Source organism: Schistocerca nitens, chromosome 4, assembly GCF_023898315.1.
Source record: "Schistocerca nitens isolate TAMUIC-IGC-003100 chromosome 4, iqSchNite1.1, whole genome shotgun sequence".
In the NCBI taxonomy this organism is placed as follows: Eukaryota; Metazoa; Arthropoda; class Insecta; order Orthoptera; family Acrididae; genus Schistocerca; species Schistocerca nitens.
Genome location: NC_064617.1, coordinates 332,287,013 through 332,312,071, shown reverse-complemented (window position 1 = coordinate 332,312,071; position 25,059 = coordinate 332,287,013). Strand labels below are relative to the sequence as shown.

Sequence of the window (25,059 nt, the reverse complement as noted above, 5' to 3'; positions counted from 1 at the left end):
GGCTCTGAGCACTATGGGACTCAACATCTTAGGTCATAAGTCCCCTAGAACTTAGAACTAGTTAAACCTAACTAACCTAAGGAATCACACACATCCATGCCCGAGGCAGGATTCGAACCTGCGACCGTAGCGGTCTCGCGGTTCCGGACTGCAGCGCCAGAACCGCGCGGCCACTTCGACCGGCGAACGTTTAAACAGAATGCAACAAAGCAGATAACGAATCCTAAAATAGCTTTGCAATATACACTGCTCTGCAGAACTTGAGGTAGAGATAATTAATGTAACATAACATAGAAAGGACTCGGTGGAAATGAATGAAAGTGTGGGAACATGTTGCCAAAGGTCTCCTAGTCGCGCACAATAAGTTGGACGTCGCATGGGGTGACCGAGCGAGGTGGCGCAGTGGTTAGCACACTGAACTAGCACTCGAGAGGACGACGGTTCAATCCCGCGTCTGGTCATCCAGATTTAGGTTTTCCGTGATTTCCCTAAATCGCTCCAGGCAAATGCTGGGATGGTTCCTTTGAAAGGGCACGGGAAACTTCCTTCCCCGTCCTTTCCTAATCTGATGAGACCGATGACCTCGCTGTTTGGTCTCTTCCCCCAAACAATAAAAAAAAAAACAATCGCATGGGGTGACGACAGCTGCCTGTAGTACCAAACGGGGCTGGCCCCGCAACATGGAACAGTTGAAGGAACGTGAAAAGACAGAGACAGTTACGATGTACTGTGATGGAGTTCTTCATTACAAGACGGTCCAGGGAAAACATGTGGGTGATTTCACATGGAGAAGAATTATCGGGAAATTGGAATAAGGACGAAGTGTGATGAGTGTTACCGAGGTGTCTGGTACTCCTCAAAGGATTGTTTCAGGTGCATGGGGAACTTTCTGAACCACAAGCTCTGCTGCCCAAAGGAGAGGAGGTGGTTGACCACAGTGAACAACCGCAGCAGTCGACTGCTACATTGCGCAACGTGCAGGAAGAGACTCTCGTCAAACAGTGGGTGCAGTCAGTGCCGTATTCAACAGGACTGCGGGGCGTGCAAGGTCACGCTCCACAGTGGTACGGCCCCTGAATGGGGGTGGTCTGCTTGCCTGATGACCACTAAGTTGTGTCCCGTCGACACCCGTACATCGGCGGCAACATTTACGATGGCACCAAGAGCATAGAGACTGGATCAAAGAGGACTAGGATTGGGTGCTCTTCTCGGATGATAGCTAATTCCGGACATACCCTAACATGGCGAGAGGTGGGAACACCTAATGCACCCAAGAACATTGTCGAACGTGATAGTTTTGGTGGTGCAGGTGGCAGGCTGTGGTAAGGCATGATATTGCATGGGCATACAGACCTCCAAATCTTCGAACATACTACACTCACTGGTCAACCTTATTGCGACGCTATACTCCTTCCCCACGTGCTTCTGCCCAGGGTGCGTTCAGTTCAGACTTCATTTTTATGGATGGTGATGCGCTAGTGGAGAAGCTCTTGGAACGACAGGATATTCTTCGAATGGATTGGTCTGGCAGTTACCGCGACTTAAATCCCATCATCCCATTTAGGATGTGTGGGATCCGTTGAGGAGACATTTGGAGAACATCCACGTTCACCAACGACCATCCAGCAGTTTTTAACCGCGATTGTGGAGGAAAGGAACGTCCTACCACACGATCTCCGTACCCACTCTGTGGCCAACATAGGAACACGTTGCAGAACGATGTATTGTCGTCCGTGGTGTTCACAGACCCTATTAAGAACCACGTTCCGCCTTTTGTAATGTAAAGAGAACCATTTTGATTCGCGGTGAGTTCAGTGTAAGTACTGTCTTTGAATAAAAATGTCATTTGTGTGACCCTCACAGCGTATTTCTTTCAGTTATTTTCTGTACTACACTGTACTGATGTATAATCCAAGTCGGCCGGTGTGGTCATGCGGTTCTAGGCGCTACAGTCTGGAACCGCGCGGCCGCTACGGTCGCAGGTTTGAATCCTGCCTCGGGCATGGATGTGTGTGATGTCCTTAGGTTAGTTAGGTTTAAGTAGTTCTAAGTTCTAGGGGACTGTTGACCTAAGATGTTGAGTCCCATAGTGCTCAGAGCCATTTTTGAAAGTTACTTCCGTCCTTAAGGCTTTGACACCAGCGCACATCGAAAGGAATAATAGACTTGAGAAATGATGGACCTAAGACACTGAAGCCGAAGTAGGTTCTTCGAACCTAACCCATGACTGCAGATGATGATGGTGAAAAAGTACTAGGTCCAAGGATTGTAAAATTTTTCAAATGTATGTGTAATCTTATGGGACTTAACTGCTACGGTCATCAGTCCCTAAGCTTACACACTACTTAACCTAAATTATCCTAAGGACAAACACACACACCCATGCCCGAGGGAGGACTCGAACTTCCGCCGGGGCCAGCCGCACAGTCCACGACTGCAGCGCCTCTGACCGCTTTTTTTTTTAACTCATTTTGTTCGTTTTTTTGTTCGTTGTATCTGCTCTAGGCGGCCGTTGAAAGACACCCGTTTCAGTTCGTTGTTGATCCATTAACTCAGTTTTTTTATTACAGAGGGCAGCTAGCCCTCTGACCGAACACGCTGAGCTACCGTGCCGGCGTCCGCTCGGCTAATCCCGCGCAGCACAGGGTTGTAAATTACGGAAATAGGATCTATGGTTATGTTAACATGGAAACTGATTATGATGTTAAAAATGTGAACTGTTGTTGCGTTGATTTGGTGGAAGAGACTAAATGGCGAGGTCATCGGTCTCATAGGATTAGGGAACGATGGGGAAGGAAGTCGGCCGCGTCCTTTCAAAACGAACCATCTCGGCATTTGCCTGAAGCGATTTAGGGAAATCACGGAAAACCTAAATCAGGATGGCCGGACGCGGGATTGAAATGTCGTCCTCCCGAATGCGAGTCCAGTGTGCTAACCACTGCGCCACCTCACTCGGTATGTTCAGTATTTGCAGGGAATGAAATTACACAGGAGAATAACAGTAGTTGAATTGACAAGTCGATCTATTTTAAGCCAATATACTGCAGAAGATGTAAAGGAAAATGTAAATAAGGTAGAGGGTGTACCTCAGAAGGAAGTAGTACGTAAATAAAAAGATTTAAAAATCCTGAAGGAAAGAAGAGTTGCTGGAGTGGTCGGTAGACCAACTGCGCAGTTTTCTCGCAGCTATGGAACGATAGCAGGGTTAGCAGATGTGGTAAGGACGGCACCTTTTTCGACCACGCCGGCCGCTGTGGTCATGCGGTTCTAGGCACTTCAGTCCGGAACCGCGTGACTGCTACGGTCGCAGGTTCGAATCCTGCCTCGGGCATGGATGTGTGTGATGTCCTTAGGTTAGTTAGGTTTAAGTAGTTCTAAGTTCTAGGGGACTGATGACCTGAGATGTTGAGTCCCATAGTGCTCACAGCCATTTGAATTTTTTTCGGCCACAATTTGTGCGTCGCGCGCCTCACGCAGCTGTATGAAAGAACGGCATTTTTAAGCCTCCCGCCAGCACGGCCTGGCCGTGCTCGCTCTTCCATCGCTCGCTGTTCTCCAGTGGGTGGCGTCACGCCTACACCAGAGGACGCTAAACTGAGATGACGTCACTGCTGCGACTTGGATTGACTGGCGCGTCTCTTTCAGCAGCCGCAATACATAGCTTCAGCTCATTTTCAGGGCTTCTATAGATTTATCAAAATTAGTATGGAAGAGTGCAGTGATGATAATACATGATGTAGTAGAACGCTTATAAACATTACTAATATTCAGAGTCAATGTAAGTGTATGTGGTTTCAAGACTTTGTTTCTCTTAAGAAGTTTCTCTGGTTGTATACAGGGTGTTACAAAAAGGTACGGCCAAACTTTCAGGAAACATTCCTCACACACAAATAAAGAAAAGTTGTTATGTGGAAATGTGTCCGGAAACGCTTAATTTCCATGTTAGAGCTCATTTTAGTTTCGTCAGTATGTACTGTACTTCCTCGATTCACTGCCAGTTGACCCAATTGAGGGAAGGTAATGTTAACTTCGGTGCTTGTGTTGATATGCGACTCATTGCTTACAGTACTAGCATCAAGCACATCAGTACGTAGCATCAACAGGTTAGTGTTCATCACGCACGTGGTTTTCCAGTCAGTGCAATGTTTACAAATTCGGAGTTGCCAGTTGCCCATTTGATGTATGGATTAGCACGGGGCAATAGCCGTGGCGCGGTACGTTTGTATCGAGACAGATTTCCAGAACGAAGGTGTCCCGACAGGAAGACGTTCGAAGCAATTGATCGGCGTCTTAGGGAGCACGGAACATTCCAGCCTATGACTCGCGACTGGGGAAGACCTAGAACGACGAGGACACCTGCAATGGACGAGGCAATTCTTCGTGAACTTGACGATGCCCCTTATGTCAGCCTCAGGGAAGTTGCTGCTGTACAAGGAAACGTTGACCACGTCACTGTATGGAGAGTGCTACGGGAGAACCAGTTGTTTCCGTACCGTGTACAGCGTGTGCAGGCAATATCAGCAGCTGATTGGCCTCCACGGGTACACTTCTGCGAATGGTTCATCCAACAATGTGTCAATCCTCATTTCAGTGCAAATGTTCTCTTTACGGACGAGGCTTCATTCCAACGTGATCAAATTGTAAATTTTCACAATCAACATGTGTGGGCTGACGAGAATCCGCACGCAATTGTGCAAACACGTCATCAACACAGATTTTCTGTGAACGTTTGGGCAGGCATTGTTGGTGATGTCTTGATTGGGCCCCATGTTCTGCCACCTACGCTCAATGGAGCACGTTATCATGATTTCATACGGGATACTCTACCTGTGCTGCTAGAACATGTGCCTTTACAAGTACGACACAACATGTGGTTCATGCACGATGGAGCTCCTGCACATTTCAGTCGAAGTGTTCGTACACTTCTCAACAACAGATTCGGTGACCGATGGATTGGTAGAGGCGGACCAATTCCATGGCCTCCACGGTCTCCTGACCTCAACCCTCTTGACTTTCATTTATGGGGGCATTTGAAAGCTCTTGTCTACGCAACCCCGGTACCAAATGTAGAGACTCTTCGTGCTCGTACTGTGGACGGCTGTGATACAATACGCCATTCTCCAGGGCCGCATCAGCGCATCAGGGATTCCATGTGACGGAGGGTGGATGCATGTATCCCCGCTAACGGAGGACATTTTGAACATTTCCTGTAACAAAGTGTTTGAAGTCACGCTTGTACGTTCTGTTGCTGTGTGTTTCCATTCCATGATTAATGTGATTTGAAGAGAAGTAATAAAATGAGCTCTAACATGGAAAGTAAGCGTTTCTGGACACATGTCCACATATCATATTTTATTTCTTTGTGTGTGAGGAATGTTTCCTGAAAGTTTGGCCGTACCTTTTTGTAACACCCTGCATAACTCACCATTACAGACAAACCTATAGCACTTTAAAGCTATGTGTATCTCACTTATTAAGTGTAGCCGGCCTGTGTGGCCGAGCGGTTCTAGGCGCTTCAGTCTGGAACCGCGTGACCGCTACGGTCGTAGGTTCGAATCCTGCCTCGGGCATGGATGTGTGTGATGTCCTTAGGTTAGTTAGGTTTAAGTAGTTCTAAGTTCTAGGGGACTGATGATCTCAGATGTTAAGTCCCACAGTGCTCAGAGCCATTTGAACCAGTTCCAGTATGATGGACATAGAGGAATTAGGTTCAAATGGCTCTGAGCACTGTGGGACTTAACTTCTGAGATCATCAGTCCCCTAGAACTTAGAACTACTTAAACCTAACTAACCTAAGGACATCACACACATCCATGCCCGAGGCAGGATTCCAACCTGCGACCGTAGCGGTCGCGCGGTTCCAGACTGTAGCGCCTACAACCGCTCGGCCACTCTGGCCGGCAGAGGAATTAGGGCAAATTTTAAACAGATTGTAAATTGCGCTCTGGAGAAGTATGTGACTAGTAACTACATTAACGACGAAGAGACCACCGTGTTTTAACAACGAAATTCGGAAAATTCTGAGGAAGCAAACGCTGTTGCACCCTCGGTTCAAAAGAGAACATGCAAATGACGACAGGCAAAGGCTAATAGAGATTCGGGTTAGTAGAGATACGTGCGTCTGTAAAAAAATCCATGCGCGGAACATACTCAGCTACCTCTCACACCTGGCTGAGAACCGAAAAAAAATATGGTCCTACGTAAAACTGCCAAGCGGCTATAAGGCTTTTCCATCCAGTCACTCGTTGACTAGTCTGGTGAGGCAGTAGAAGATAGCAAAAAGAAAGCTGAAGTTTTAAATTTCGCGTTTAAAAAATTGTTCACGCAGGAGAATCGAACAAACATACTGTGTTTTGACCATTGCACAGACTCCCGTAAGAATGACATAGTAATAGTCCTCCCAGGCGTAGAGAAACAGCTGAAAGAGTTGAAAACACGTAAGTCGCTACGTCCGGATGGAACCCCAGTTCGGTTTTACGTTGGCCCCTTACTTTGTTTGCCTTCATCGTGAATCTCTCGCCCACCGCAAAGTCTCAAGCGAACGGGAAAGATCGCAGGTGACTGCTGTATATAAGAAGGGTAAAAGAAAGGATCCGCAAAATTACAGACTAATATCCTCAACACTGGTTTGCTGCAAAATTCTTTGACATATCTACATCTACATCCATACTCCGCAAGCCACCTGACGGTGTGTGGCGGAGGGTACCCTGAGTACCTCTATCGGTTCTCCCTTCTCTTCAATTCGAATGTAATAAATTTCCTTGAGACGTAAAAGCTTCTGTCCACAAATCAGAACGGTTTTAAAAAGCATCGCTCTTGCGAAACTCAGCTTGCCCTTTTTCTCATATTATATATTGCGAACCATGAACGAACGTAAACATGCAGATTCCATATTTCTGGATTTCCGAAAAGCATTTGACGCGGTGCCCCACTGCAGTTCCCTGATATGTGAATGGCTCGAAGACTTATTAAGCAATAGAACGGCGAGTGTTTAACTCAGGATACTGTCAGGAACGTTCCAGAGAACTGTTATAGGACCGCTATTATTTTCTATATGCATAAATGATCTGTCGCATAGGGTGGATAGCAGTCTGTAGTTGTTTGCTGATGATGCTTTGATGTACGAGGAGCTGTTGTGGTGTCGTCATTGAGTGACTATAGGAGGGCGGGAATACAGCACTGGAAATCAGTATAAAGGCAGCGTTCCTGCAGTGGTAATATACGAAGTCTGAAGCATACATATATCGAGTTTATTATCAAAGTAGTAGATCCATATAAGACAAGAAAACTCGTGACGGAATTACAACTCTTCTTTCATAACAAGAGTAACAAAATTAGGCATTTGCGTTTCCTGTATGGAAACTGGAATAAAGGCAGTCACCGTTCTCTTGTGTTATTTGCATTGTTAGTACTTTGTCCAACCTCCGTTCTTCCCATTTACCTCAAAACTTCTCCTCCGCAGCTCGTGGTCCCGAGCACGGGGTCCCGGGTTCGATTCTCGGCGGGGTCAGGGATTTTCACCTGCCTCGAGATGACTGGGTGTTTGTGTTGTCCTCATCATTTCATCATCATTCATGCACGGGGCAAGATTGGACTGAGAAGACTTTGGGAATTTGTACGGGCGCTGATAACCGCGCAGTTGAGCGCCCCACAATCCAAACATCGTCACATCATCAAAAATTCTCTTCAGCATTGATTTTGTTAGGATTTGTAATTCTCAGGGATTTTCACCTGCCTCGAGATGACTGGGTGTTTGTGTTGTCCTCATCATTTCATCATCATTCATGCACGGGGCAAGATTGGACTGAGAAGACTTTGGGAATTTGTACGGGCGCTGATAACCGCGCAGTTGAGCGCCCCACAATCCAAACATCGTCACATCATCAAAAATTCTCTTCAGCATTGATTTTGTTAGGATTTGTAATTCTCAGGGATTTTCACCTGCCTCGAGATGACTGGGTGTTTGTGTTGTCCTCATCATTTCATCATCATTCATGCACGGGGCAAGATTGGACTGAGAAGACTTTGGGAATTTGTACGGGCGCTGATAACCGCGCAGTTGAGCGCCCCACAATCCAAACATCGTCACATCATCAAAAATTCTCTTCAGCATTGATTTTGTTAGGATTTGTAATTCTTGCAGTGAAATTGTCGCTCACTCTTTTCCTACCGCTCTTTTCAGCTCACATACGGCCCTAAATTGCCGTCCATCGTGACAAACACGTCTTGTAAGTATTCGCCCTAGGTTTTCCATGGGGTTCAAATTCAGTCCGGGGTAAGACATGTTCAACCACTATTCCAACCGGCCATGTTAATTTTACTGCAAATATCCATGCCTTTGTGCTGGTTTCCATCACTCTACACCTAACGGATGAGTGTAGTTTGTGACACATGGACGATGACGTATGGAAGTTTGTTCCTGGCCGTGTTTCGTGCACGGATAGCCGAAGCAGTTACGGGACTAGTCACGTGACGCGGGAAATCACTGTCGTCATTTCAGTATACAGCCCATGGTGGTACACATTCCCAATTGCGAATGCATTTCCTGATATCTGATTGTGTTTATTGATCCGCACCTCTAGCGAGACATCAGTTGTCACTTTAATGTGAGCGTAGGTTGTTGTTGTTGTTGTGGTCTTCAGTCCTGAGACTGGTTTGATGCAGCTCTTCACGCTAGTCTATCCTGTGCAAGCTTCTTCATCTCCCAGTACGTACTGCAGCCTACATCCTTCTGAATCTGTTTAGTGTATTCATCTCTTGGTCTCCCTCTACGATTTTTACCCTCCACGCTGCCCTCCAATACTAAATTTGTGATCCCTTGATGCCTCAGAACGTGTCCTACCAACCGATCCCTTCTTCTAGTCAAGTTGTGCCACAAACTCCTCTTCTCCTCGATCCTATTCAGTACCTCCTCATTAGTTATGTGATCTACCCATCTAATCTTAACATTCTTCTGTAGCACCACGTTTCGAAAGCTTCTATTCTCTTCTTGTCCAAACTAGTTATCGTCCATGTTTCACTTCCATACATGGCTACTCTCCATACATATAATTTCAGAAACGACTTCCTGACACTTAAAATCTATACTCGATGTTAACAAATTTCTCTTCTTCAGAAACGGTTTCCTTTGCCATTGACAGTCTACATTTTATATCCTCTCTACTTCGACCATCATCAGTTATTTTGCTCCCCAGATAGCAAAACTCCTTTACTACTTTAAGTGTCTCATTTCCTAATCTAATTCCTCAGCATCACCCGACTTAATTCGACAACATTCCATTATCCTCATTTTGCTTTTGTTGATGTTCATCTTATATCCTCCTTTCAAGACACTGTCAATTCCGTTCAACTGCTCTTCCAAGTCATTTGCTATCTCTGACAGAATTACAATGTCATCAGCGAACCTCAAAGTTTTTATTTCTTCTCCATGGATTTTAATACCTACTCCGAATTTTTCTTTTGTTTCCTTTACTGCTTGCTCAATATACAGATTGAACAACATCGGGGAGAGACTACAACCCTGTCTCATTCCCTTCCGAACCACTGCTTCCCTTTCATGTCCCTCGACTCTTATAACTGCCATCTGGTTTCTGTACAAATTGCTATAGCCTTTCGTTCCCTGTATTTTACTCCTGCCACCTTCAGAATTTGAAAGAGAGTATTCCAGTCAACACTGTCAAAAGCTTGAGCGTAGGTAACAATATGATAACTTTCGTCCTTCCAGTTTCACAATCGCGTCACGGAGGTAGGTCGCACAGAGCGATGACGTGTGAGTTGAAACCTGGTGTGTGACACAGTTATCGCATTTTTTTTTTATTCCCGAGTAGTAAACAAGTGACTGGATTGCCACAGACCAAAGTGGAGCCGACTCCCGCTTTCGGGCGGTGCGGCTCTTCCTGGGGGCTGGTCGGCGCGTCGTTATACAACGAATGGGCTGTCCGAGCGCCGCCCGCAGGTGACCGGCAGCCGGCCAGCCGGTTCGCCTTGGCTGTTGCCGGACGTGTCCGCCGTAGAGGCGTGGCGGCCCGACTCTACCGGAGAAAGGAGAGCGGCGGCTCCCGCCGTTGCAGCGCGGGAAAGGTCGTGGCGGGGAGGGGGTGGCGGCAGGGGGAGGGGGCAGAAAGAGACAGCGGCCGGCTTTTTGCAGCCGCGGGGATTTCGACTCGTGCGGGCGAACCGACTGCCCGACCAGCGCTCTTCACGGCTGCCCCAGTCCGCGGACTCCTGAGGACACGCTAAGCTGCCGTGATCGCGGGGGATGCTCATTGCTCAGTGCCACCACCGGTGACGCTCCTCCGCATCTCTAGGGAAACCGACCGTGGCCAGTGCGACGTAGGGCGCGCATGTGAGAAGACAGTGTGTGCTGCACCTGCGCTGACGACAGCTTATCTCGAGGGAGGAATAAACGACTAAGGTAGGCACGCCCGGTCGCCTTTTGTGTTGCAGTTTACCGCTGTGTTTTCCAGCAGATGTATTCCCTTCTCCATTTCTATTCTTGTCTCAACGATGATGTCGGCCCTTCTCGACAACTTTCATGTTGTTGTTGTTGCTGTGGTCTTCAGTCCTGAGACTGGTTTGATGCAGCTTTCCATGCTACTCTATCCTGTGCAAGCTTCTTCATCTCCCAGTACCTACTGCAACCTACATCCTTCTGAATCTGTTTCATGTATTCATCTCTTGGTCTCCCTCTACGATTTTTACCCTCCACGCTGCCCTCCAGTACTAAATTGGTGATCCATTGATGCCTCAGAACATTTCCTACCAACCGATCCCTTCTTCTAGTCAAGTTGTGCCACAAACTTCTCTTCTCCCCAATCCTATTCAGTACCTCCTCATTAGTTATGTGATCTACCCAACTAATCTTCAGCATTCTTCTGCAGCACCACGTTTCGAAAGCTTCTATTCTCTTCTTGTCCAAACTAGTTATCGTCCATGTTTCACTTCCATACATGGCTACGCTCCATACAGATACTTGCAGAAACGACTTCCTGACACTTAAATCTATACTCGATGTTAACAAATTTCTCTTCTTCAGAAACGGTTTCCTTTGCCATTGACAGTCTACATTTTATATCCTCTCTACTTCGACCATCATCAGTTATTTTGCTCCCCAAATAGCAAAACTCTTTTACTACTTTAAGCGTCTCATTTCCTAATCTAATTCCCGCAACATCACCCGACTTAATTCGACTACATTCCATTATCCTCGTTTTGCTTTTGTTGATGTTCATCTTATATCCTCCTTTCAAAACACTGTCCATTCCGTTCAACTGCTCTTCCAAGTCCTTAGCTGTCTCTGACAGAATTACAATGTCATCGGCGAACCTCAAAGTTTTTATTACTTCTCCATGGATTTTAATACCTACTCCGAATTTTTCTTTTGTTTCCTTTACTGCTTGCTCAATATACAGATTGAATAACATCGGGGAGAGGCTACAACCCTGTCTCACTCCCTTCCCAACCACTGCTTCCCTTTCATGCCCCTCGACTCTTGTAACTGCCATCTGGTTTCTGTACAAACTGTAAATAGCCTTTCTCTCCCTGTATTTTACCCCTGCCTTCTTCAGAATTTGAAAGAGAGTGTTGCAGTCAACATTGTCAAAAGCCTTCTCTAAGTCTAAAAATTCTAGAGACGTAGGTTTGCCTTTCCTTAATCTAGCTTCTAAGATAAGTCGTAGGGAGTTTATCCCATATGAATCTTCATCCACAGAGTGTTTCACTATTCAGGTTACGCTCTTGTAGAGGTTGCAGAGCGGACATAGTACATCTACATCCATACTCCTCAAGCCACCTGACGGTGTGTGGCGGAGGGTACTTTGAGTACCTCTATCGGTTCTCCCTTCTATTCCAGTCTCGTATTGTTCGTGGAAAGAAGGACTGTCGGTATGCTTCCGTGTGGGCTCTAATCTCTCTGATTTTATCCTCATGCTCTCTTCGCGAGATATACGTAGGAGGGAGCAATATACTGCTTGACTCCTCGGTGAAGGTATGTTCTCGAAACTTCGACAAAAGCCCGTACCGAGTTACTGAGCGTCTCTCCTGCAAAGTCTTCCACTGGAGTTTATCTATCATCTCCGTAACGCTTTCGCGATTACTAAATGATCCTGTAACGAAGCGCGCTACTCTCCGTTGGATCTTCTCTATCTCTTCTTTCAACCCTATCTGGTACGGATCCGACACTGGTGAGCAATATTCAGCCAGTGGGCGAACAAGTGTACTGTAACCTACTTCCTTTGTTTTCGGATTGCATTTCCTTAGGATTCTTCCAATGAATCTCAGTCTGGCACCTGCTTTACCGACGATCGACTTTATATGATCATTCCATTTTAAATCACTCCTAATGCGTACTCCCAGATAATTCATGGAATTAACTTCTTCCAGTTGATGACCTGCTATATTGTAGCTAAATGATATGGGATCTTTCCTTCTAGTATTCGCAGCACATTACACTTATCTACATTGAGATTCAATTGCCATTCCCTGCACCATGCGTCAATTCGTTGCAGATCCTCCTGCATTTCAGTACAAATTTCCATTGTTACAACCTCTCGATATACTACAGCATCATCCGCAAAAAGCCCCAGTGAACTTCCTATGTTATCCACAAGGTCATTTATGTATATTGTGAATAGCAACGGTCCTACGACACTCCCCTGGGCACACCTGAAATCACTCTTACTTCGGAAGACTTCTCTCCATTGAGAAAGACATGCTGCAATCTGTTATCTAGGAACTCTTCAATCCAGTCTCACAGTTGGTCTGATAATCCATATGTTCTTACTTTGTTCATTAAACGACTGTGGGGAACTGTATCGAACGCCTTGCGGAAGTCAAGAAACACGGCATCTGCCTGGAAACCCGTGTCTATGGCCCTCTGAGTCTCGTGGACGAATAGCGCGAGCTGGGTTTCACACGATCGTCTTTTGCGAAACCCATGCTGATTCCTACAGAGTAGATTTCTAGTCTCCAGAAAAGTCATTATACTCGAACGTAATACGTGTTCCAAAATTCTACAACTGATGGACGCTAGAGATATAGGTCTATAGTTCTGCACATCTGTTCGACGTCCCTTCTTAAAAACGGGGATGACCTGTGCCCTTTTCCAATCCTTTGGAACGCTACGCTCTTCTAGAGATCTACGGTACACCGCTGCAAGAAGGGGGGCAAGTTCGTTCGCGTACTCTGTGTAAAATCGAATTGATATCCCATCAGGTCCAGCGGCCTCTCCTCTTTTGAGCGATTTTAATTGTTTCTCTATCCCTCTGTCGTCTGTTTCGATATCTACCATTTTGTCATCTGTGCGACAATCTAGAGAGAGAACTACAGTGCAGTGTTCCTCTGTGAAACAGCTTTGGAAAAAGACATTTAGTATTTCGGCCCTTAGTCTGTCATCCTTTGTTTCAGTACCATTTTGATCAAGTTTTACATGGAACCCATGTCCGGAAACGTCATCCAGCGACGCTACAGAGCGCCAAAGTTACAGGCGCTGGCGCCTGTAGATGTACGAGTATGTGCATATAAGATGATTCTGTTATGATGTTACAAACTTTCTAGGACGATGGAGAAGGGTAAATGTATCAATTTGAGGTAAGCGTCCCTGCGCCGGAAACTAACGAATCGCAAGGTTTGGCGAAACTCGTTCTGATACCTCTGACAATGGAATACGTGTACTGTTGCTCAGATTGCAGGGTACGCAAGTTTCAGAGGTAACAGTTTGGACCAAAACAAGAAAAAAATGTCTAGTAAACATGGGCTGTAAAATGCATATCTGAGACGCTATGAGGGCTTGATCATCTTCACTACTGTGAAACACATCTTTGACATTGAACAAGTGCTCACAGCTCTTAAAGTATACATTTTAGAGCCCATTTTTACTAGACTTTCCTACCCTACGACTGTCAGAACCATCAGAACCATCAGAACGATTTGTGCTTTTAACTTCTGACTCGTTCGATTTCGGTACAGGGAACCTTACCTCAGATTGATGCATTTGTCCTTCTCCATTATCCTAGAAAGTTTGTATCATAGTTACGGGATCATCCTATATATATATATATATATATATATATATATATATATATATATATATATAACTTCGACGCTCCGTATCATCGTTGGATGACGTCTCTGGACATGAGTTCCTATGTAAAACTTGATCTACTAAGTCCCCTCTAAAACCACTAGAAGTGCATAACATGAATTGTGAAACATTCCTGTACATATTCATCCTTACTCTGGACAGCCACTGTGAAGTACATGGCAGAGGGTACATCGCATTGTACCAGTTACTAGGGCTTTTCCAGTTCCATTCACGTATGGAGCTCGGGAAGAACGATTACTTAAATGCCTCTGTACGCGCTGTAATTTGTAAAACTTGACTTCGCGATTCCTATGGGAGCGATCTGTAAGGGGTTGTGCTGTATTCCCAGATTCATCGCTAAAAGCTGGTTTTAGAAACTTTCTAAGTAGATTTTCACGGAATAGTTTGCATCTATATTCAAGAGGCCGCCAGTTCAGTTCTTTCAGCATCTTCGAGACAGTCTCCCAAGGGTCGAACAAACCTGTGACTATTCGTGCTACTCATCTTTTTATAAGTTCCTTTTTGATATAAATTCCACACACTTGAGCAATATTCGAGGACTATGTGCAGTCTCCTTTGTTGACTGATTGCATTTCCGCAGTATTCTACAAATGAACCCCAATCTCTCCCACCCGCTTTGTCTACGACTGCGACTGTGTGATAGTGCCATTTCATATCCCTATTAACTACTACATCCAAGTGTTTTTATCAGCTGACCAATTCAAACTGTGACTCACTGGTATTATAATCATAGAATGCTACTTTTTTGCGAGGTGTTAAGTTTTACGTTTCTGTACATTTGAATCAAGCTGACAATCTTTGCACCACTTTGAAATCTTATCAAAATCTGACTGAATATTTTTGCACCTTTTTCAGTACTCACTATCAGTAAATGCTTAGTCTTGGAAAATTCTGCGGTTACTATTAATATTGTCTGCGAGATCATTTATAAGCAACATGAACAACAGAAGACCCAACACACTTCCATGTGGTACACCAGATGTTAGGTTGGCTCTGAGCACTATGGGACTTAACATCTATGGTCATTAGTCCCCTAGAACTTAGAACTACTTAAACCTAACTAACCTAAGGACATCACACAACACCCAGCCATCACGAGGCAGAGAAAATCCCTGACCCCGCCGGGAATCGAACCCGGGAACCCGGGCGTGGGAAGCGAGAACGCTACCGCACGACCACGAGATGCGGGCGATGTTAGGTTGACGACTCTCCATCCAAGATGGCTTGCTGCGTCCTCCCGACCAACAGACCCTCAATCCAGTCACAAATTTCCCTTGATAACATATCGATCCTACTTTCGACATTATGTTTTTCGGGACTCGAGAAATACTGCATCTACCTGACAGCCTTAATCCAAAGTTCTGAGTACGACATATGAGAAAAGTGCGAACTGTGTTTGACATGATGAGTATGTTCGGAATTCGTGCTGGTTCGCATGGAGGTGGTCATTCTGTTCGAGATACCTCATTACATTTGAGCTCATAATATATTCTAAAAGCCGGCCGGGGTGGCCGAGCGGTTCTAGGCGCTACATTCTGGAACCGCGCGACCGCTACGGTCGCAGGTTCGAATCCTGCCTCGGGCATGGATGTGTGTGATGTCCTTAGGTTAGTTAGGTTTAAGTGGTCCTAAGTTATAGGGTTCTGATGACCTCAGAAGTTAAGTCCCATAGTGCTCAGCGCCATTTGAACCATATTCTAAAATTCTACAACAAATCGATGTCAGCGATACTACATGATAGTTTTATAAATCAAGTCTGCTATCCTTCTTGTAGACAGTGTGACGTGTGCTTTCTTTCCAACTACCGAACACGTTTTTTTTGTTCAAGGAAGCTACGGTAGATTATAGTTAAAAGAGGACTAACACAGCCGCAAATTGGGTATAGAATCTGACAGGGAGTCCATCGGGTCCTGGAACTATATTCAATTGTAACGATTTGAGCTGTTTCTGAACACTACTGAATCTAACATCTATTTCACTCATCTTTCCACTAGCACGAGAATTTAATTGTGGTAGCACTGTTGGGTTTTCCTTTGCAACGGAACAATTGAAAACGGAGTTAAGTATGTTCTGCTTTGCTTTGATACCATCAATTTCAGTTTCTGTCTCACTCACGAGTGACTGGAGACTAGTTTTGTTACCATTGATAGCCTTTACATACGACCAGAATTTCCTTGGGTTTTGTAAGAGATCTTTCAATAATATTCTGCTACGATAGTCAATGGAGGCTTTACGAATTGCCCTCTTGGCGGATAGTCGCGTGTCATTCAACATCTCTCTGTCTATAGCTGTAAGCTTTCTTTTAAACCTAATATGGAGTAGTCCCTGTTTCTTTAGGAGTGTCTTTACTGTGACAGTGCCTCCCATCACGAACTGTTCTACTGGTTACATATTTGTTCAGTCTGTGGTCAGCTATTCTTTTAAACTTGTTCCTATCCAAAGTTAAAAAAGTTTTAAATTCCTCAACGGGATGTGACACCATTGCTCTTTTATCCATTTCAGTGAACGTATGAATCTTTCTACTTGTTTCAGGTCTCTTTGTACTTTGGTAATCATTTTTGTCACAAATTTCTCATGGTCACTGGTACCAATTTCGATGTGGACGTTCTCAAAGAGCTCATGTCTATTTGTTGCTACCAGATCTATTTTCACCATGACAGGGTTTTGAACCATTAGTTCTTGGTAGTTCTTTGGAGAAAGCATTTATTAATGTTTCACAGGATGACTTGTCACCCCCACCACTACCAAAACTGTTATTATCCCAATTCATTTTTGGATGATTACTGTGTGATTGGGGGAACTTAAGAACTAGCGAAATGAGGTTTTTTCTAATATTTTCTTTCACATCAGGAGGCGGATATTGTAGATTTCTTTTAAATATACTTCTCAGTCTCCGATATAGAGTCAGGGAGTTTTCGGCCAAATACCAGACGAACTAATACTGGGTCAGAGAGGGCCTCAATTGGGAATATGTAGGAAGGGATTTCCAGTTCCGGCATCTGCCTTACAATTAAGAGAAACTTCTCGAAAATCTTGGTCAGAACCAGGGGATGGGAATATTTTTAACGTACAGTGTGAACATGAAGTCTTTTCCTGAATACGAAAATTTACTTCTAAGGAACTATGTTAGGAACAGCTACACGGTTTGTAGCGAATGGTAGCTTAACTCATACTTCTTTTTTTGTAGACACACTTCATTATGTGGTCTGTTTCTTGCCCATAGCACGTCTAAGTGATAGTTTCTTTCCACGTCTTTGCCAATATCTCTCCTATCGCCGCCTCTACAGCATCTCGTCTCCATGAGGGCGCTGATAACCTCGCCGTTGAGCGCCAGTAAGCACCAAACACCTCGTATCAAATGGCTCTAAGCACTATGGGACTTAACATCTGAGGTCATCAGTCCCCTAGAACTTAGAACTACTTAAACCTAACTAACGTAAGGACATCACACACATTCATACCCGAGGCAGGATTCGAACCTGCGACCGGTTCCGGACTGCGCGCCTAGAACCACGAGACCACCGCGGCCGGCAAACACCTCGTATCCATGACGTAAAGAGTTTGCGCATCAGGAACTGCTGAACTGGGCACGTTATCCTTAACGTCAGCCCGCATCTCGTGGTCGTGCGGTAGCGTTCTCGCTTCCCACACCCGGGTTCCCGGGTTCGATTCCCGGCGGGGTCAGGGATTTTCTCTGCCTCGTGATGGCTGGGTGTTGTGTGCTGTCCTTAGGTTAGTTAGGTTTAAGCAGTTCTAAGTTCTCGGGGACTTATGACCACAGCAGTTGAGTCTCACAGTGCTCAGAGCCATTTGAACCATTTGAACCTTAACGTCATCTCGCAAAAAATCTACAGAGGTTATGCCTGGTGAACGTGGTGTCCATGTTGTTGGACCGGCTCTACCGCTCCATCTGTCCGGAAAGGATTCATCCAAGGAGAACTGCCAAACAAACGACCCCCAGTGTGGTGGTGCTTGATTCATTTGAAATATCTGTAACTGATACTGTGAGAACACATTTAGAAATATACACATAGAAACATCATGAATTAAGCTGTCATATCGAAACACCGCACTGACATGCGGAAATTCCTGTAACTGATGCCAGAGCACGTGTAGAAGAGCATATACTAAAGCTTTGTGAGTTAATCTACCTTTTGCAAAATACTGCATAGGGATGTGGTACTCTATTCAGTAGAGACGTTATTAGTTAAGCTGCGTAAGATAGCACTTGCAACAAAACCGCATGGATGTGTCTACTACAGTTCCTTAGGAGTACATTTTTGGAATTAGGGAAAGATTTTATGTTCATCCTGTATTTCTGGGGCAACAGGTCCCAGATAAAAAAATCCAAGCCTAATGTATGCGAAACTGTGTTAGTTTATGGGTGTACAGAGTCAAGTGTTGACTTGTTCGACAAAAATAGTGAATCTGTAAGCTGATATTGTAAAACACCGTGGCTGTACGTTAACTGAATGTGAGCGCAGCCACTTACGAAGTATTGGTTTATTTCCGTTAACTAGTGTTCGCGCTTTTTCAGGCTCATCTTCAGGTGAGGTATGCAGAATATTCCACATTCACGTTTGAGTGTGACACTAGGTACTGGAGGTAGCCTGTAGCGGCTGTGAGGGCGGTACTGGTGTTGATATCTGCATGGTAGCTTCCATTTCCATTGCCTGCCGGCCACAAAACTGCTTGATTCTGTGACCAGCGCGCTATGAAAAAGGACGCTTTCAGGTGGATATCTGCATCAGTACTGCCTACACTGCCGCTAGGAGCCACCTCCAGTACCCAGCATCGCTATACGCTTTTGGATATGTACTGTTTTGCTTACCTCATCTAAAGGGCCTGGAAAGGTTCTAGGACTGTTTAACAGAAATAAATATTTCGCAACTGACTCTTCACAGTTATCTGCATTTATACTCAATTCTACATCGATACAATGCTCAGCACTTTGAAACACATGGGTGTGGGTACTTTCTACTGTACCTTACATGAAGCTTTCATCCCTGTCCATTCGCGTATGAAGCGCGGGAAGAATGACTGCTCAGATACCTATAAGTGCACTGTAATACTTCTCGTCTTCGTGGTCTCTACAGGAGCAACACGTAGGTGGCTGTATTATATTTCTGGAGCCCTCACTTAACGCTGGCTCTTGAAACTTTGTGGGTTCGCTTTCGTGGTATACTTGGCGTCTGTCTTCATGCGTCTGCCAGTTAAGATTTTTCTGTATGTCAGTGCCCTTTTCAGTGAGTCAAACGAACCTGTGACTATTCGTACTGTCTTACTTTGTCCTCCCCCATTTTGTTTGTGACCCCAACACTTGAACAAATTCTAGCATGAGTTGCACGAGTGTTTTGTGAGCTATCTGTTTTGTAGACTTACTGTACTTTATTTTAGTGGAGCCTTCCGCTGCCGAAAAAGTCATACTTATTATAATATACTTTGATTTTTCTCAAATAAAACGAATTGTCATAGACTATAATACGACTATAATATGAGTGAGCCACAAGTGGAGCCATTCAGTTCATACAAATAACTGGGTGTAACGATTTGGGGGGATATGAAATGGAACGATTACATAGGCTTAGTGGAAGATGAAACAAGTGGCACACCCGTTCACTGGAGGAGTACTAGAGATATGCAGTCAGTTAACAGAATTCTTTCTTTCTTTCTTTCTTTCTTTCTTTTGCTTGCACCTTTGTCCTGCAATGACACGGGGTCGGCATGGTTAATCGGATTTGGCAAGGTTAACTGAAGGGGTGGCCGGATGCCTTTCCTGCCGCCACCCTGTACCCCCGGGACGGAATTAGTGTATACCAACTGTCTGTGTCTAGTGTAATCCATGGAGTAGTGCGAATGTGTTCAGATGTCTGCGAGCTGTGGAACTGAGGCGGGACGTGGGGACCAGCCCGGTATTCACCTAGTGGGATGTGGAAAACCGCCTAAAACCACATCCAGGCTGGCCGGCACACGGGCCTCCGTCGTTAAGCCGCCGGGTGGATTCGATCCAGGGCCGGCGCGCCTACCCGAGTCCAGGAAGCAGCATATTAGCGCTTTCGTCTAACCTGGCGGGTCAGTCAGTTAACAGAATATTCCGGGCTAATTGCTACCGTGGTGGAATGAATTTCTTGGACAAAAGCAACGTTTCGTTCCCATCCATGGAGGACATCCTTAAAGGGAGCTGTAGCATCTCTGAATGTCCGAGTCATGGTGTGAATCAAACATTCATAGAACATACAACCTTCCCCCCTCCCCCTTGAAGATGTCCTCCTCAACTGAGGACGAAACGTTGGATTTATCCGACAAACTCATTCGACCAGGACTAATTAGCCCAGAATATTTTGCTATGTAGCTGCGTTTTTCCGGTATGCTACCAATTTTCTGCGAATTGTCTCACTCTCAATTTCGAAAAGACGCAACACATTCAGGCCTTACATTACTGCAATGCCTGCGTTTCTCCGAATTATGATGCAATTTACCTTCGAACATGCATGCATGTCCGGAGGAATCGACACTACAGCGACTACAGCAGTTATGAAAGACAGGAAATACATTCGTAGTTGTGACTACGGACAGCCATCAGCTGTATAATGGAATAACGACAGCGAAAATTTGTACCGGATCGGAAATCGATCGTAATTCGGAATAACAAAGACGCTGCCATGTTTATCCGTCGACACCGGGCCAGCGACTTACAAGTGAACTGTCTCCCCTGCACGGGAATATACATAATGGATGTAGGAGTACAGATTTTAGACCCATGGTTGACGACAGATGGAAGTTTGGGCGTGGCCGTGAGTCGTGCTTGGGTAGCCGAATGGTTAGGCGACCGCTCGCGATAAGCGGGAAATCTGGGATCGAGTTCCGGTAGCCGGCCTTTGTGACCGAGTGGTTCTAGGCGCTTCAGTCTGGAACCGCGCGACCGCTACGGTCGCAGCTTCGAATCCTGCCTCGGGCATGAAAGTGTGTGATGTCCTTAGGTTATTTAGATCAAGTAGTTCTAAGTTCTAGGGGACTGATGACCTCAGATGGTAAGTCCCATAGTGCTCAGAGCCACCTGAACCATTTTTCGAGTTCCGGTCCGGCACAAATTTTCATTGCCGTCATTCCATTATACAGCTGATAGTTGTCCATATTCGCAACTGTACATTTCCTGTACATCATATTCAGTTTTTCACATCTAGAGGTACTATGCCAGTGACATCATATGGTGAGGAAATAGTAATTGGGGATGGACACTTCAAAATTTTTAGATGTCCATATTGACGAGAATTTAAACTGGAGAAAACTCATTTTCTAACTCTTAAAATAACTTATTTCAACCACATTTGCGCTTAGAATCAGTTAATATCTTGGGGAGAGAAAAATTAGTAGGTTGACGTATTTTGCGTATTTTAGTTCAGTAATGTCACGTGGAATAATGTTCTGGGGTAACTCAATTCATAGAAAGAGCGTCTTCATTGCTCAGAAACATACTGTAAGAATAATATGTGGTGCTCACCCACGACCATCTTGTAGATATCTGTTTCAGGAGTTTGGTATTTTTATTACTGCTTCACAGTATATTTATTTCCTAATGTACGAGGGTCGACTGAAAAGTAATGCCTCCACCTTCGTAACTCTTCAACAGTTGGCAGCATTGGTATGCGGCAGGTACTGGCTTCTTCCGTAGCCTCTTCTCCACAGCTCGAATCGGCGGGAAGCCTTAGCACTGAACGATTGTGTTGTTACAGTGTAAAGTATGGAATCCTGCGCAGACGGTCGGTCAATGCGATTTAAGCAACGTGCAATCACTAAATTCTTGACAGCAGGAGGTGTCACCCCAAAGGAGATTCATCAGAGAATGAAAGCAGTTTCTGGTGATTGTGCTGATGTGAGTACTGTGCATCGTTGGGCGAGTAAGTTTAAAGATGTTGAGGCGGGAACATATGACCTGCGTGACAAAGAGTTGGACGTCCTGTGACAGCAACCACGAAGTTTCACAAGCAAAGTGTTGACAGACTGATTCACGACGATCGTCGTATCACTCAGACAGAAACTGCAAGCACAATCGGCATTTCACAAGAACGAGTGGGTCACATTATTGCTTTGCTTGGCTATCGGGAGATCTGTGGACAGTGGGTATCCCGGATGCTGACTCCTGAAATGAAATTTCACCACCGTACGGCATCCTCCATACAGTCCAGATTTAGCACCGTCTGCCTTCCACCTGTTCCCGATAATGAAAGACGATCTGCGGGGACATCATTATGCTTCTGATGAAGACGTTGAGACAACTGCGAGACTGTGGTTGCGGAAACAGAATGTCGACTTCTTCCGTGACGGCTTCAGTAAACTTGTTCATCGTTGGCAGAAATGCATCCAATTGCCTGGTGATTATGTGGAAAAGTGAATATTCGTAATTAAAGATCACATTCAAAGGAATATTTCTGTGTTTCAGTTATTAAAATATTCCCATCGAAACCCAGTTAACGAGGGTGGAGGCATTGCTTTTATTTCAACTCCCGTAGTTTGTCGTAAATAATCCACTGCAGTTCAAAAGGAACAGTGATGTACATAAATACAATACAAGAAGAAAAAAATGACATTCATTATTCACATCTATATTAAAAAAACACCTTGCAGGTAGCATGTAACCGTATTTACAAACAAATGTGTAACGTGAGTGTAAAATGACTCCTTCCACATCATTACGAATAATCGTACAAATGATCCATGGAACATTAGCTAATTAACTAACTACGAATCGGTGTGTGCCATCTCCTTTACCTTCGCTTGAACTAAAGTGATCGTTCCGTTTCGTATCCCCACAAATTATTACGCCTAGCTATTTCTATGAACTGATCGACTCCAGTTGCGGATCACTGATAGTCCAATCGTTTGATACTGCATTTTGATCTTTTGGGAAAACACAGGCTCTAGATTTTAAGTTGTGAAAGTAGTTCTAAGGTAGTGTTCGCCTTTGTCCTCTGTGATGGTCAGTACCTAAATAAAAGGTCCGCCTTAGACCTTGGTAGAAGCAACGGTTTTTTCTCTGAGAGTTTTGTGTTCTGGAACTACTGGACGAACTCAAGGCCGTGAGGGTACTCATATCAATAATTGGATCCAAGTAATTGAATCGTACTCTTATGCAGCTTTGGTTTTCTAGAAAATTCATTGCTGAGTGCGAGGTTGGAGTCAGGGGACAATATCGCGTTGTTGCGCATAATGACCACGCGCTGCTGCGAGTACCGCACGATAACGGAAAGCGAAAGTCCAGCGTGAGCGGTGGTCGGATTTATCGTGGTAAGAGGCGCCTGCTTATAGGAGAATAATACAATCGTTCGAATTTATGTGTGCTATAGCAGAATAATTATCGTGCAGAACCCAAGAAGTGAGACAGAATTATTGCGTTGTGTGGTCCCTGTGTTAACACTCCCCTTAACGTCCCACAGAAACTCTCCAACTCACTGGACGAAGTTTCCGCCCGCAACATTCAATGTCTCATTCTTACATGACTGCAGCTTTTTTAATGGTAAGTTGGACAGTTAAGAGTGAAATTCAATCTACGTTTCCTAATCGCAGTGGAAACTCAGATGCTAGATGTCTAATTCTTCAATTAATTTAATTAACTATCGCTTTGCTTCTATTTTACATACAGACAAGCAGTATTTCTTGATTGTGTTTTTAATCCTAGCTGAATCACTCTAGGGAGTTTTGGAATCTCACTGCAGTATGGAATATTCCTCCACCGCACTGGCGACCATTTCGTGACAGAAGTTCAGCCATGTTGATGTGAACGACAGTTGCGAGTGCAGCACGTTTGTTGCTTCACAACACTCTGAGATAAATCGTCTTTTTTAAAAATATTTTCTCGGTAGCAATGCGAAAAATGTCTGAATGAATATTGTCTTCATTCAGTTTGATAAGATTTCCGCAAGTAGCCGCAAGGCCCAATAATTATTTTTAAATTTCATAAATCGTTGTTTCTCCGAGCTGGATTCCGTGCACGTGGAGTATTAATATCATTTTCATTTGCTTCGAAGAGAGATGATTAGTAATAAAATTGACTCCAAATGTTAAAGAATATGTTCTAATATCCCTCCTTAAAGCATAATCAAGAGGAAACATACGTCGATAGCTAAATATGCAACTTGGTACAAGAATTGTTCGAGAAATGTAGTCGATGTCGTTTAATGACACTTCACTACATTTTTATTGCATACAGTGTGGACCTGTGTATTCATTGGTATGGAACAACTGCACTTTACAGTCAGAAAACACTCCCCTTAATTGAGATCTTTGTTCCACATCAGTCACTGAAAATGACAGACGAGCTCTTAGCATATCAGAAATCAGGGAAACTTGTTTTTCATGTTTGACTACTTTGCTAATATGGTATTAGCATGACGTAAACGGTCACGGTCCAGCTTTCTGTCGCTCCTGGAATTAATTTTTCCGTGAACCGTAACATGACTGACATATCTGGCCCAAATTTGCTGCATGAGAAAAGATTCACAAGTAGAATTTTCTTTGAGTTTCGGTGTTAATGTTCAAATGTGTGTGAAACCTTATGGGACTTAACTGCTAAGGTCATCAGTCCCTAAGCGTACACACTACTTAACCTAAATTATCCTAAGGACAAACACACACCCATGCCCGAGGGAGGACTCGAACCTCCGCCGGAACCAGTTCGGTGTTAATGCTCATGGGTGGTTGAAACGTTGCGGCAGCAAGAGAAAGACAAATACATATTATTTCCTACGGGTGGACACTTTAGAAAAATCTTCTGTTGCCTAAACTAATTTTACAAATATCTTAGGCAGCATGAGACGTAGCTGCAAGGTGAGCATGTACGTCGTACTAACGGCCTCTGAGGAATGAAAGTAAGGAAGGTTAGGCTTTGCCGTGTCGTCGACGAGGAGATCATTAAAGACGGCACACAAGCTCGGAGACGGAGCGAGGTGTCGCCTTGGTAA

At 44.7% G+C, this 25,059-nt stretch overlaps 1 protein-coding gene across 1 annotated transcript in view; it reads left to right on the top strand.

Annotated features, from left to right (window-relative positions):
* The first annotated feature begins 10,137 nt into the window (after window positions 1-10,137).
* The window catches only part of LOC126252285 (mucin-5AC-like), a 519,485-nt gene continuing 504,563 nt past the window's right edge, over window positions 10,138-25,059 (top strand). Inside the window, exon 1 of the mRNA XM_049953159.1 lies at window positions 10,138-10,414. The gene's annotated coding sequence lies outside the window, so the exon portion shown is untranslated. The remainder of the gene's footprint in view (window positions 10,415-25,059) is intronic.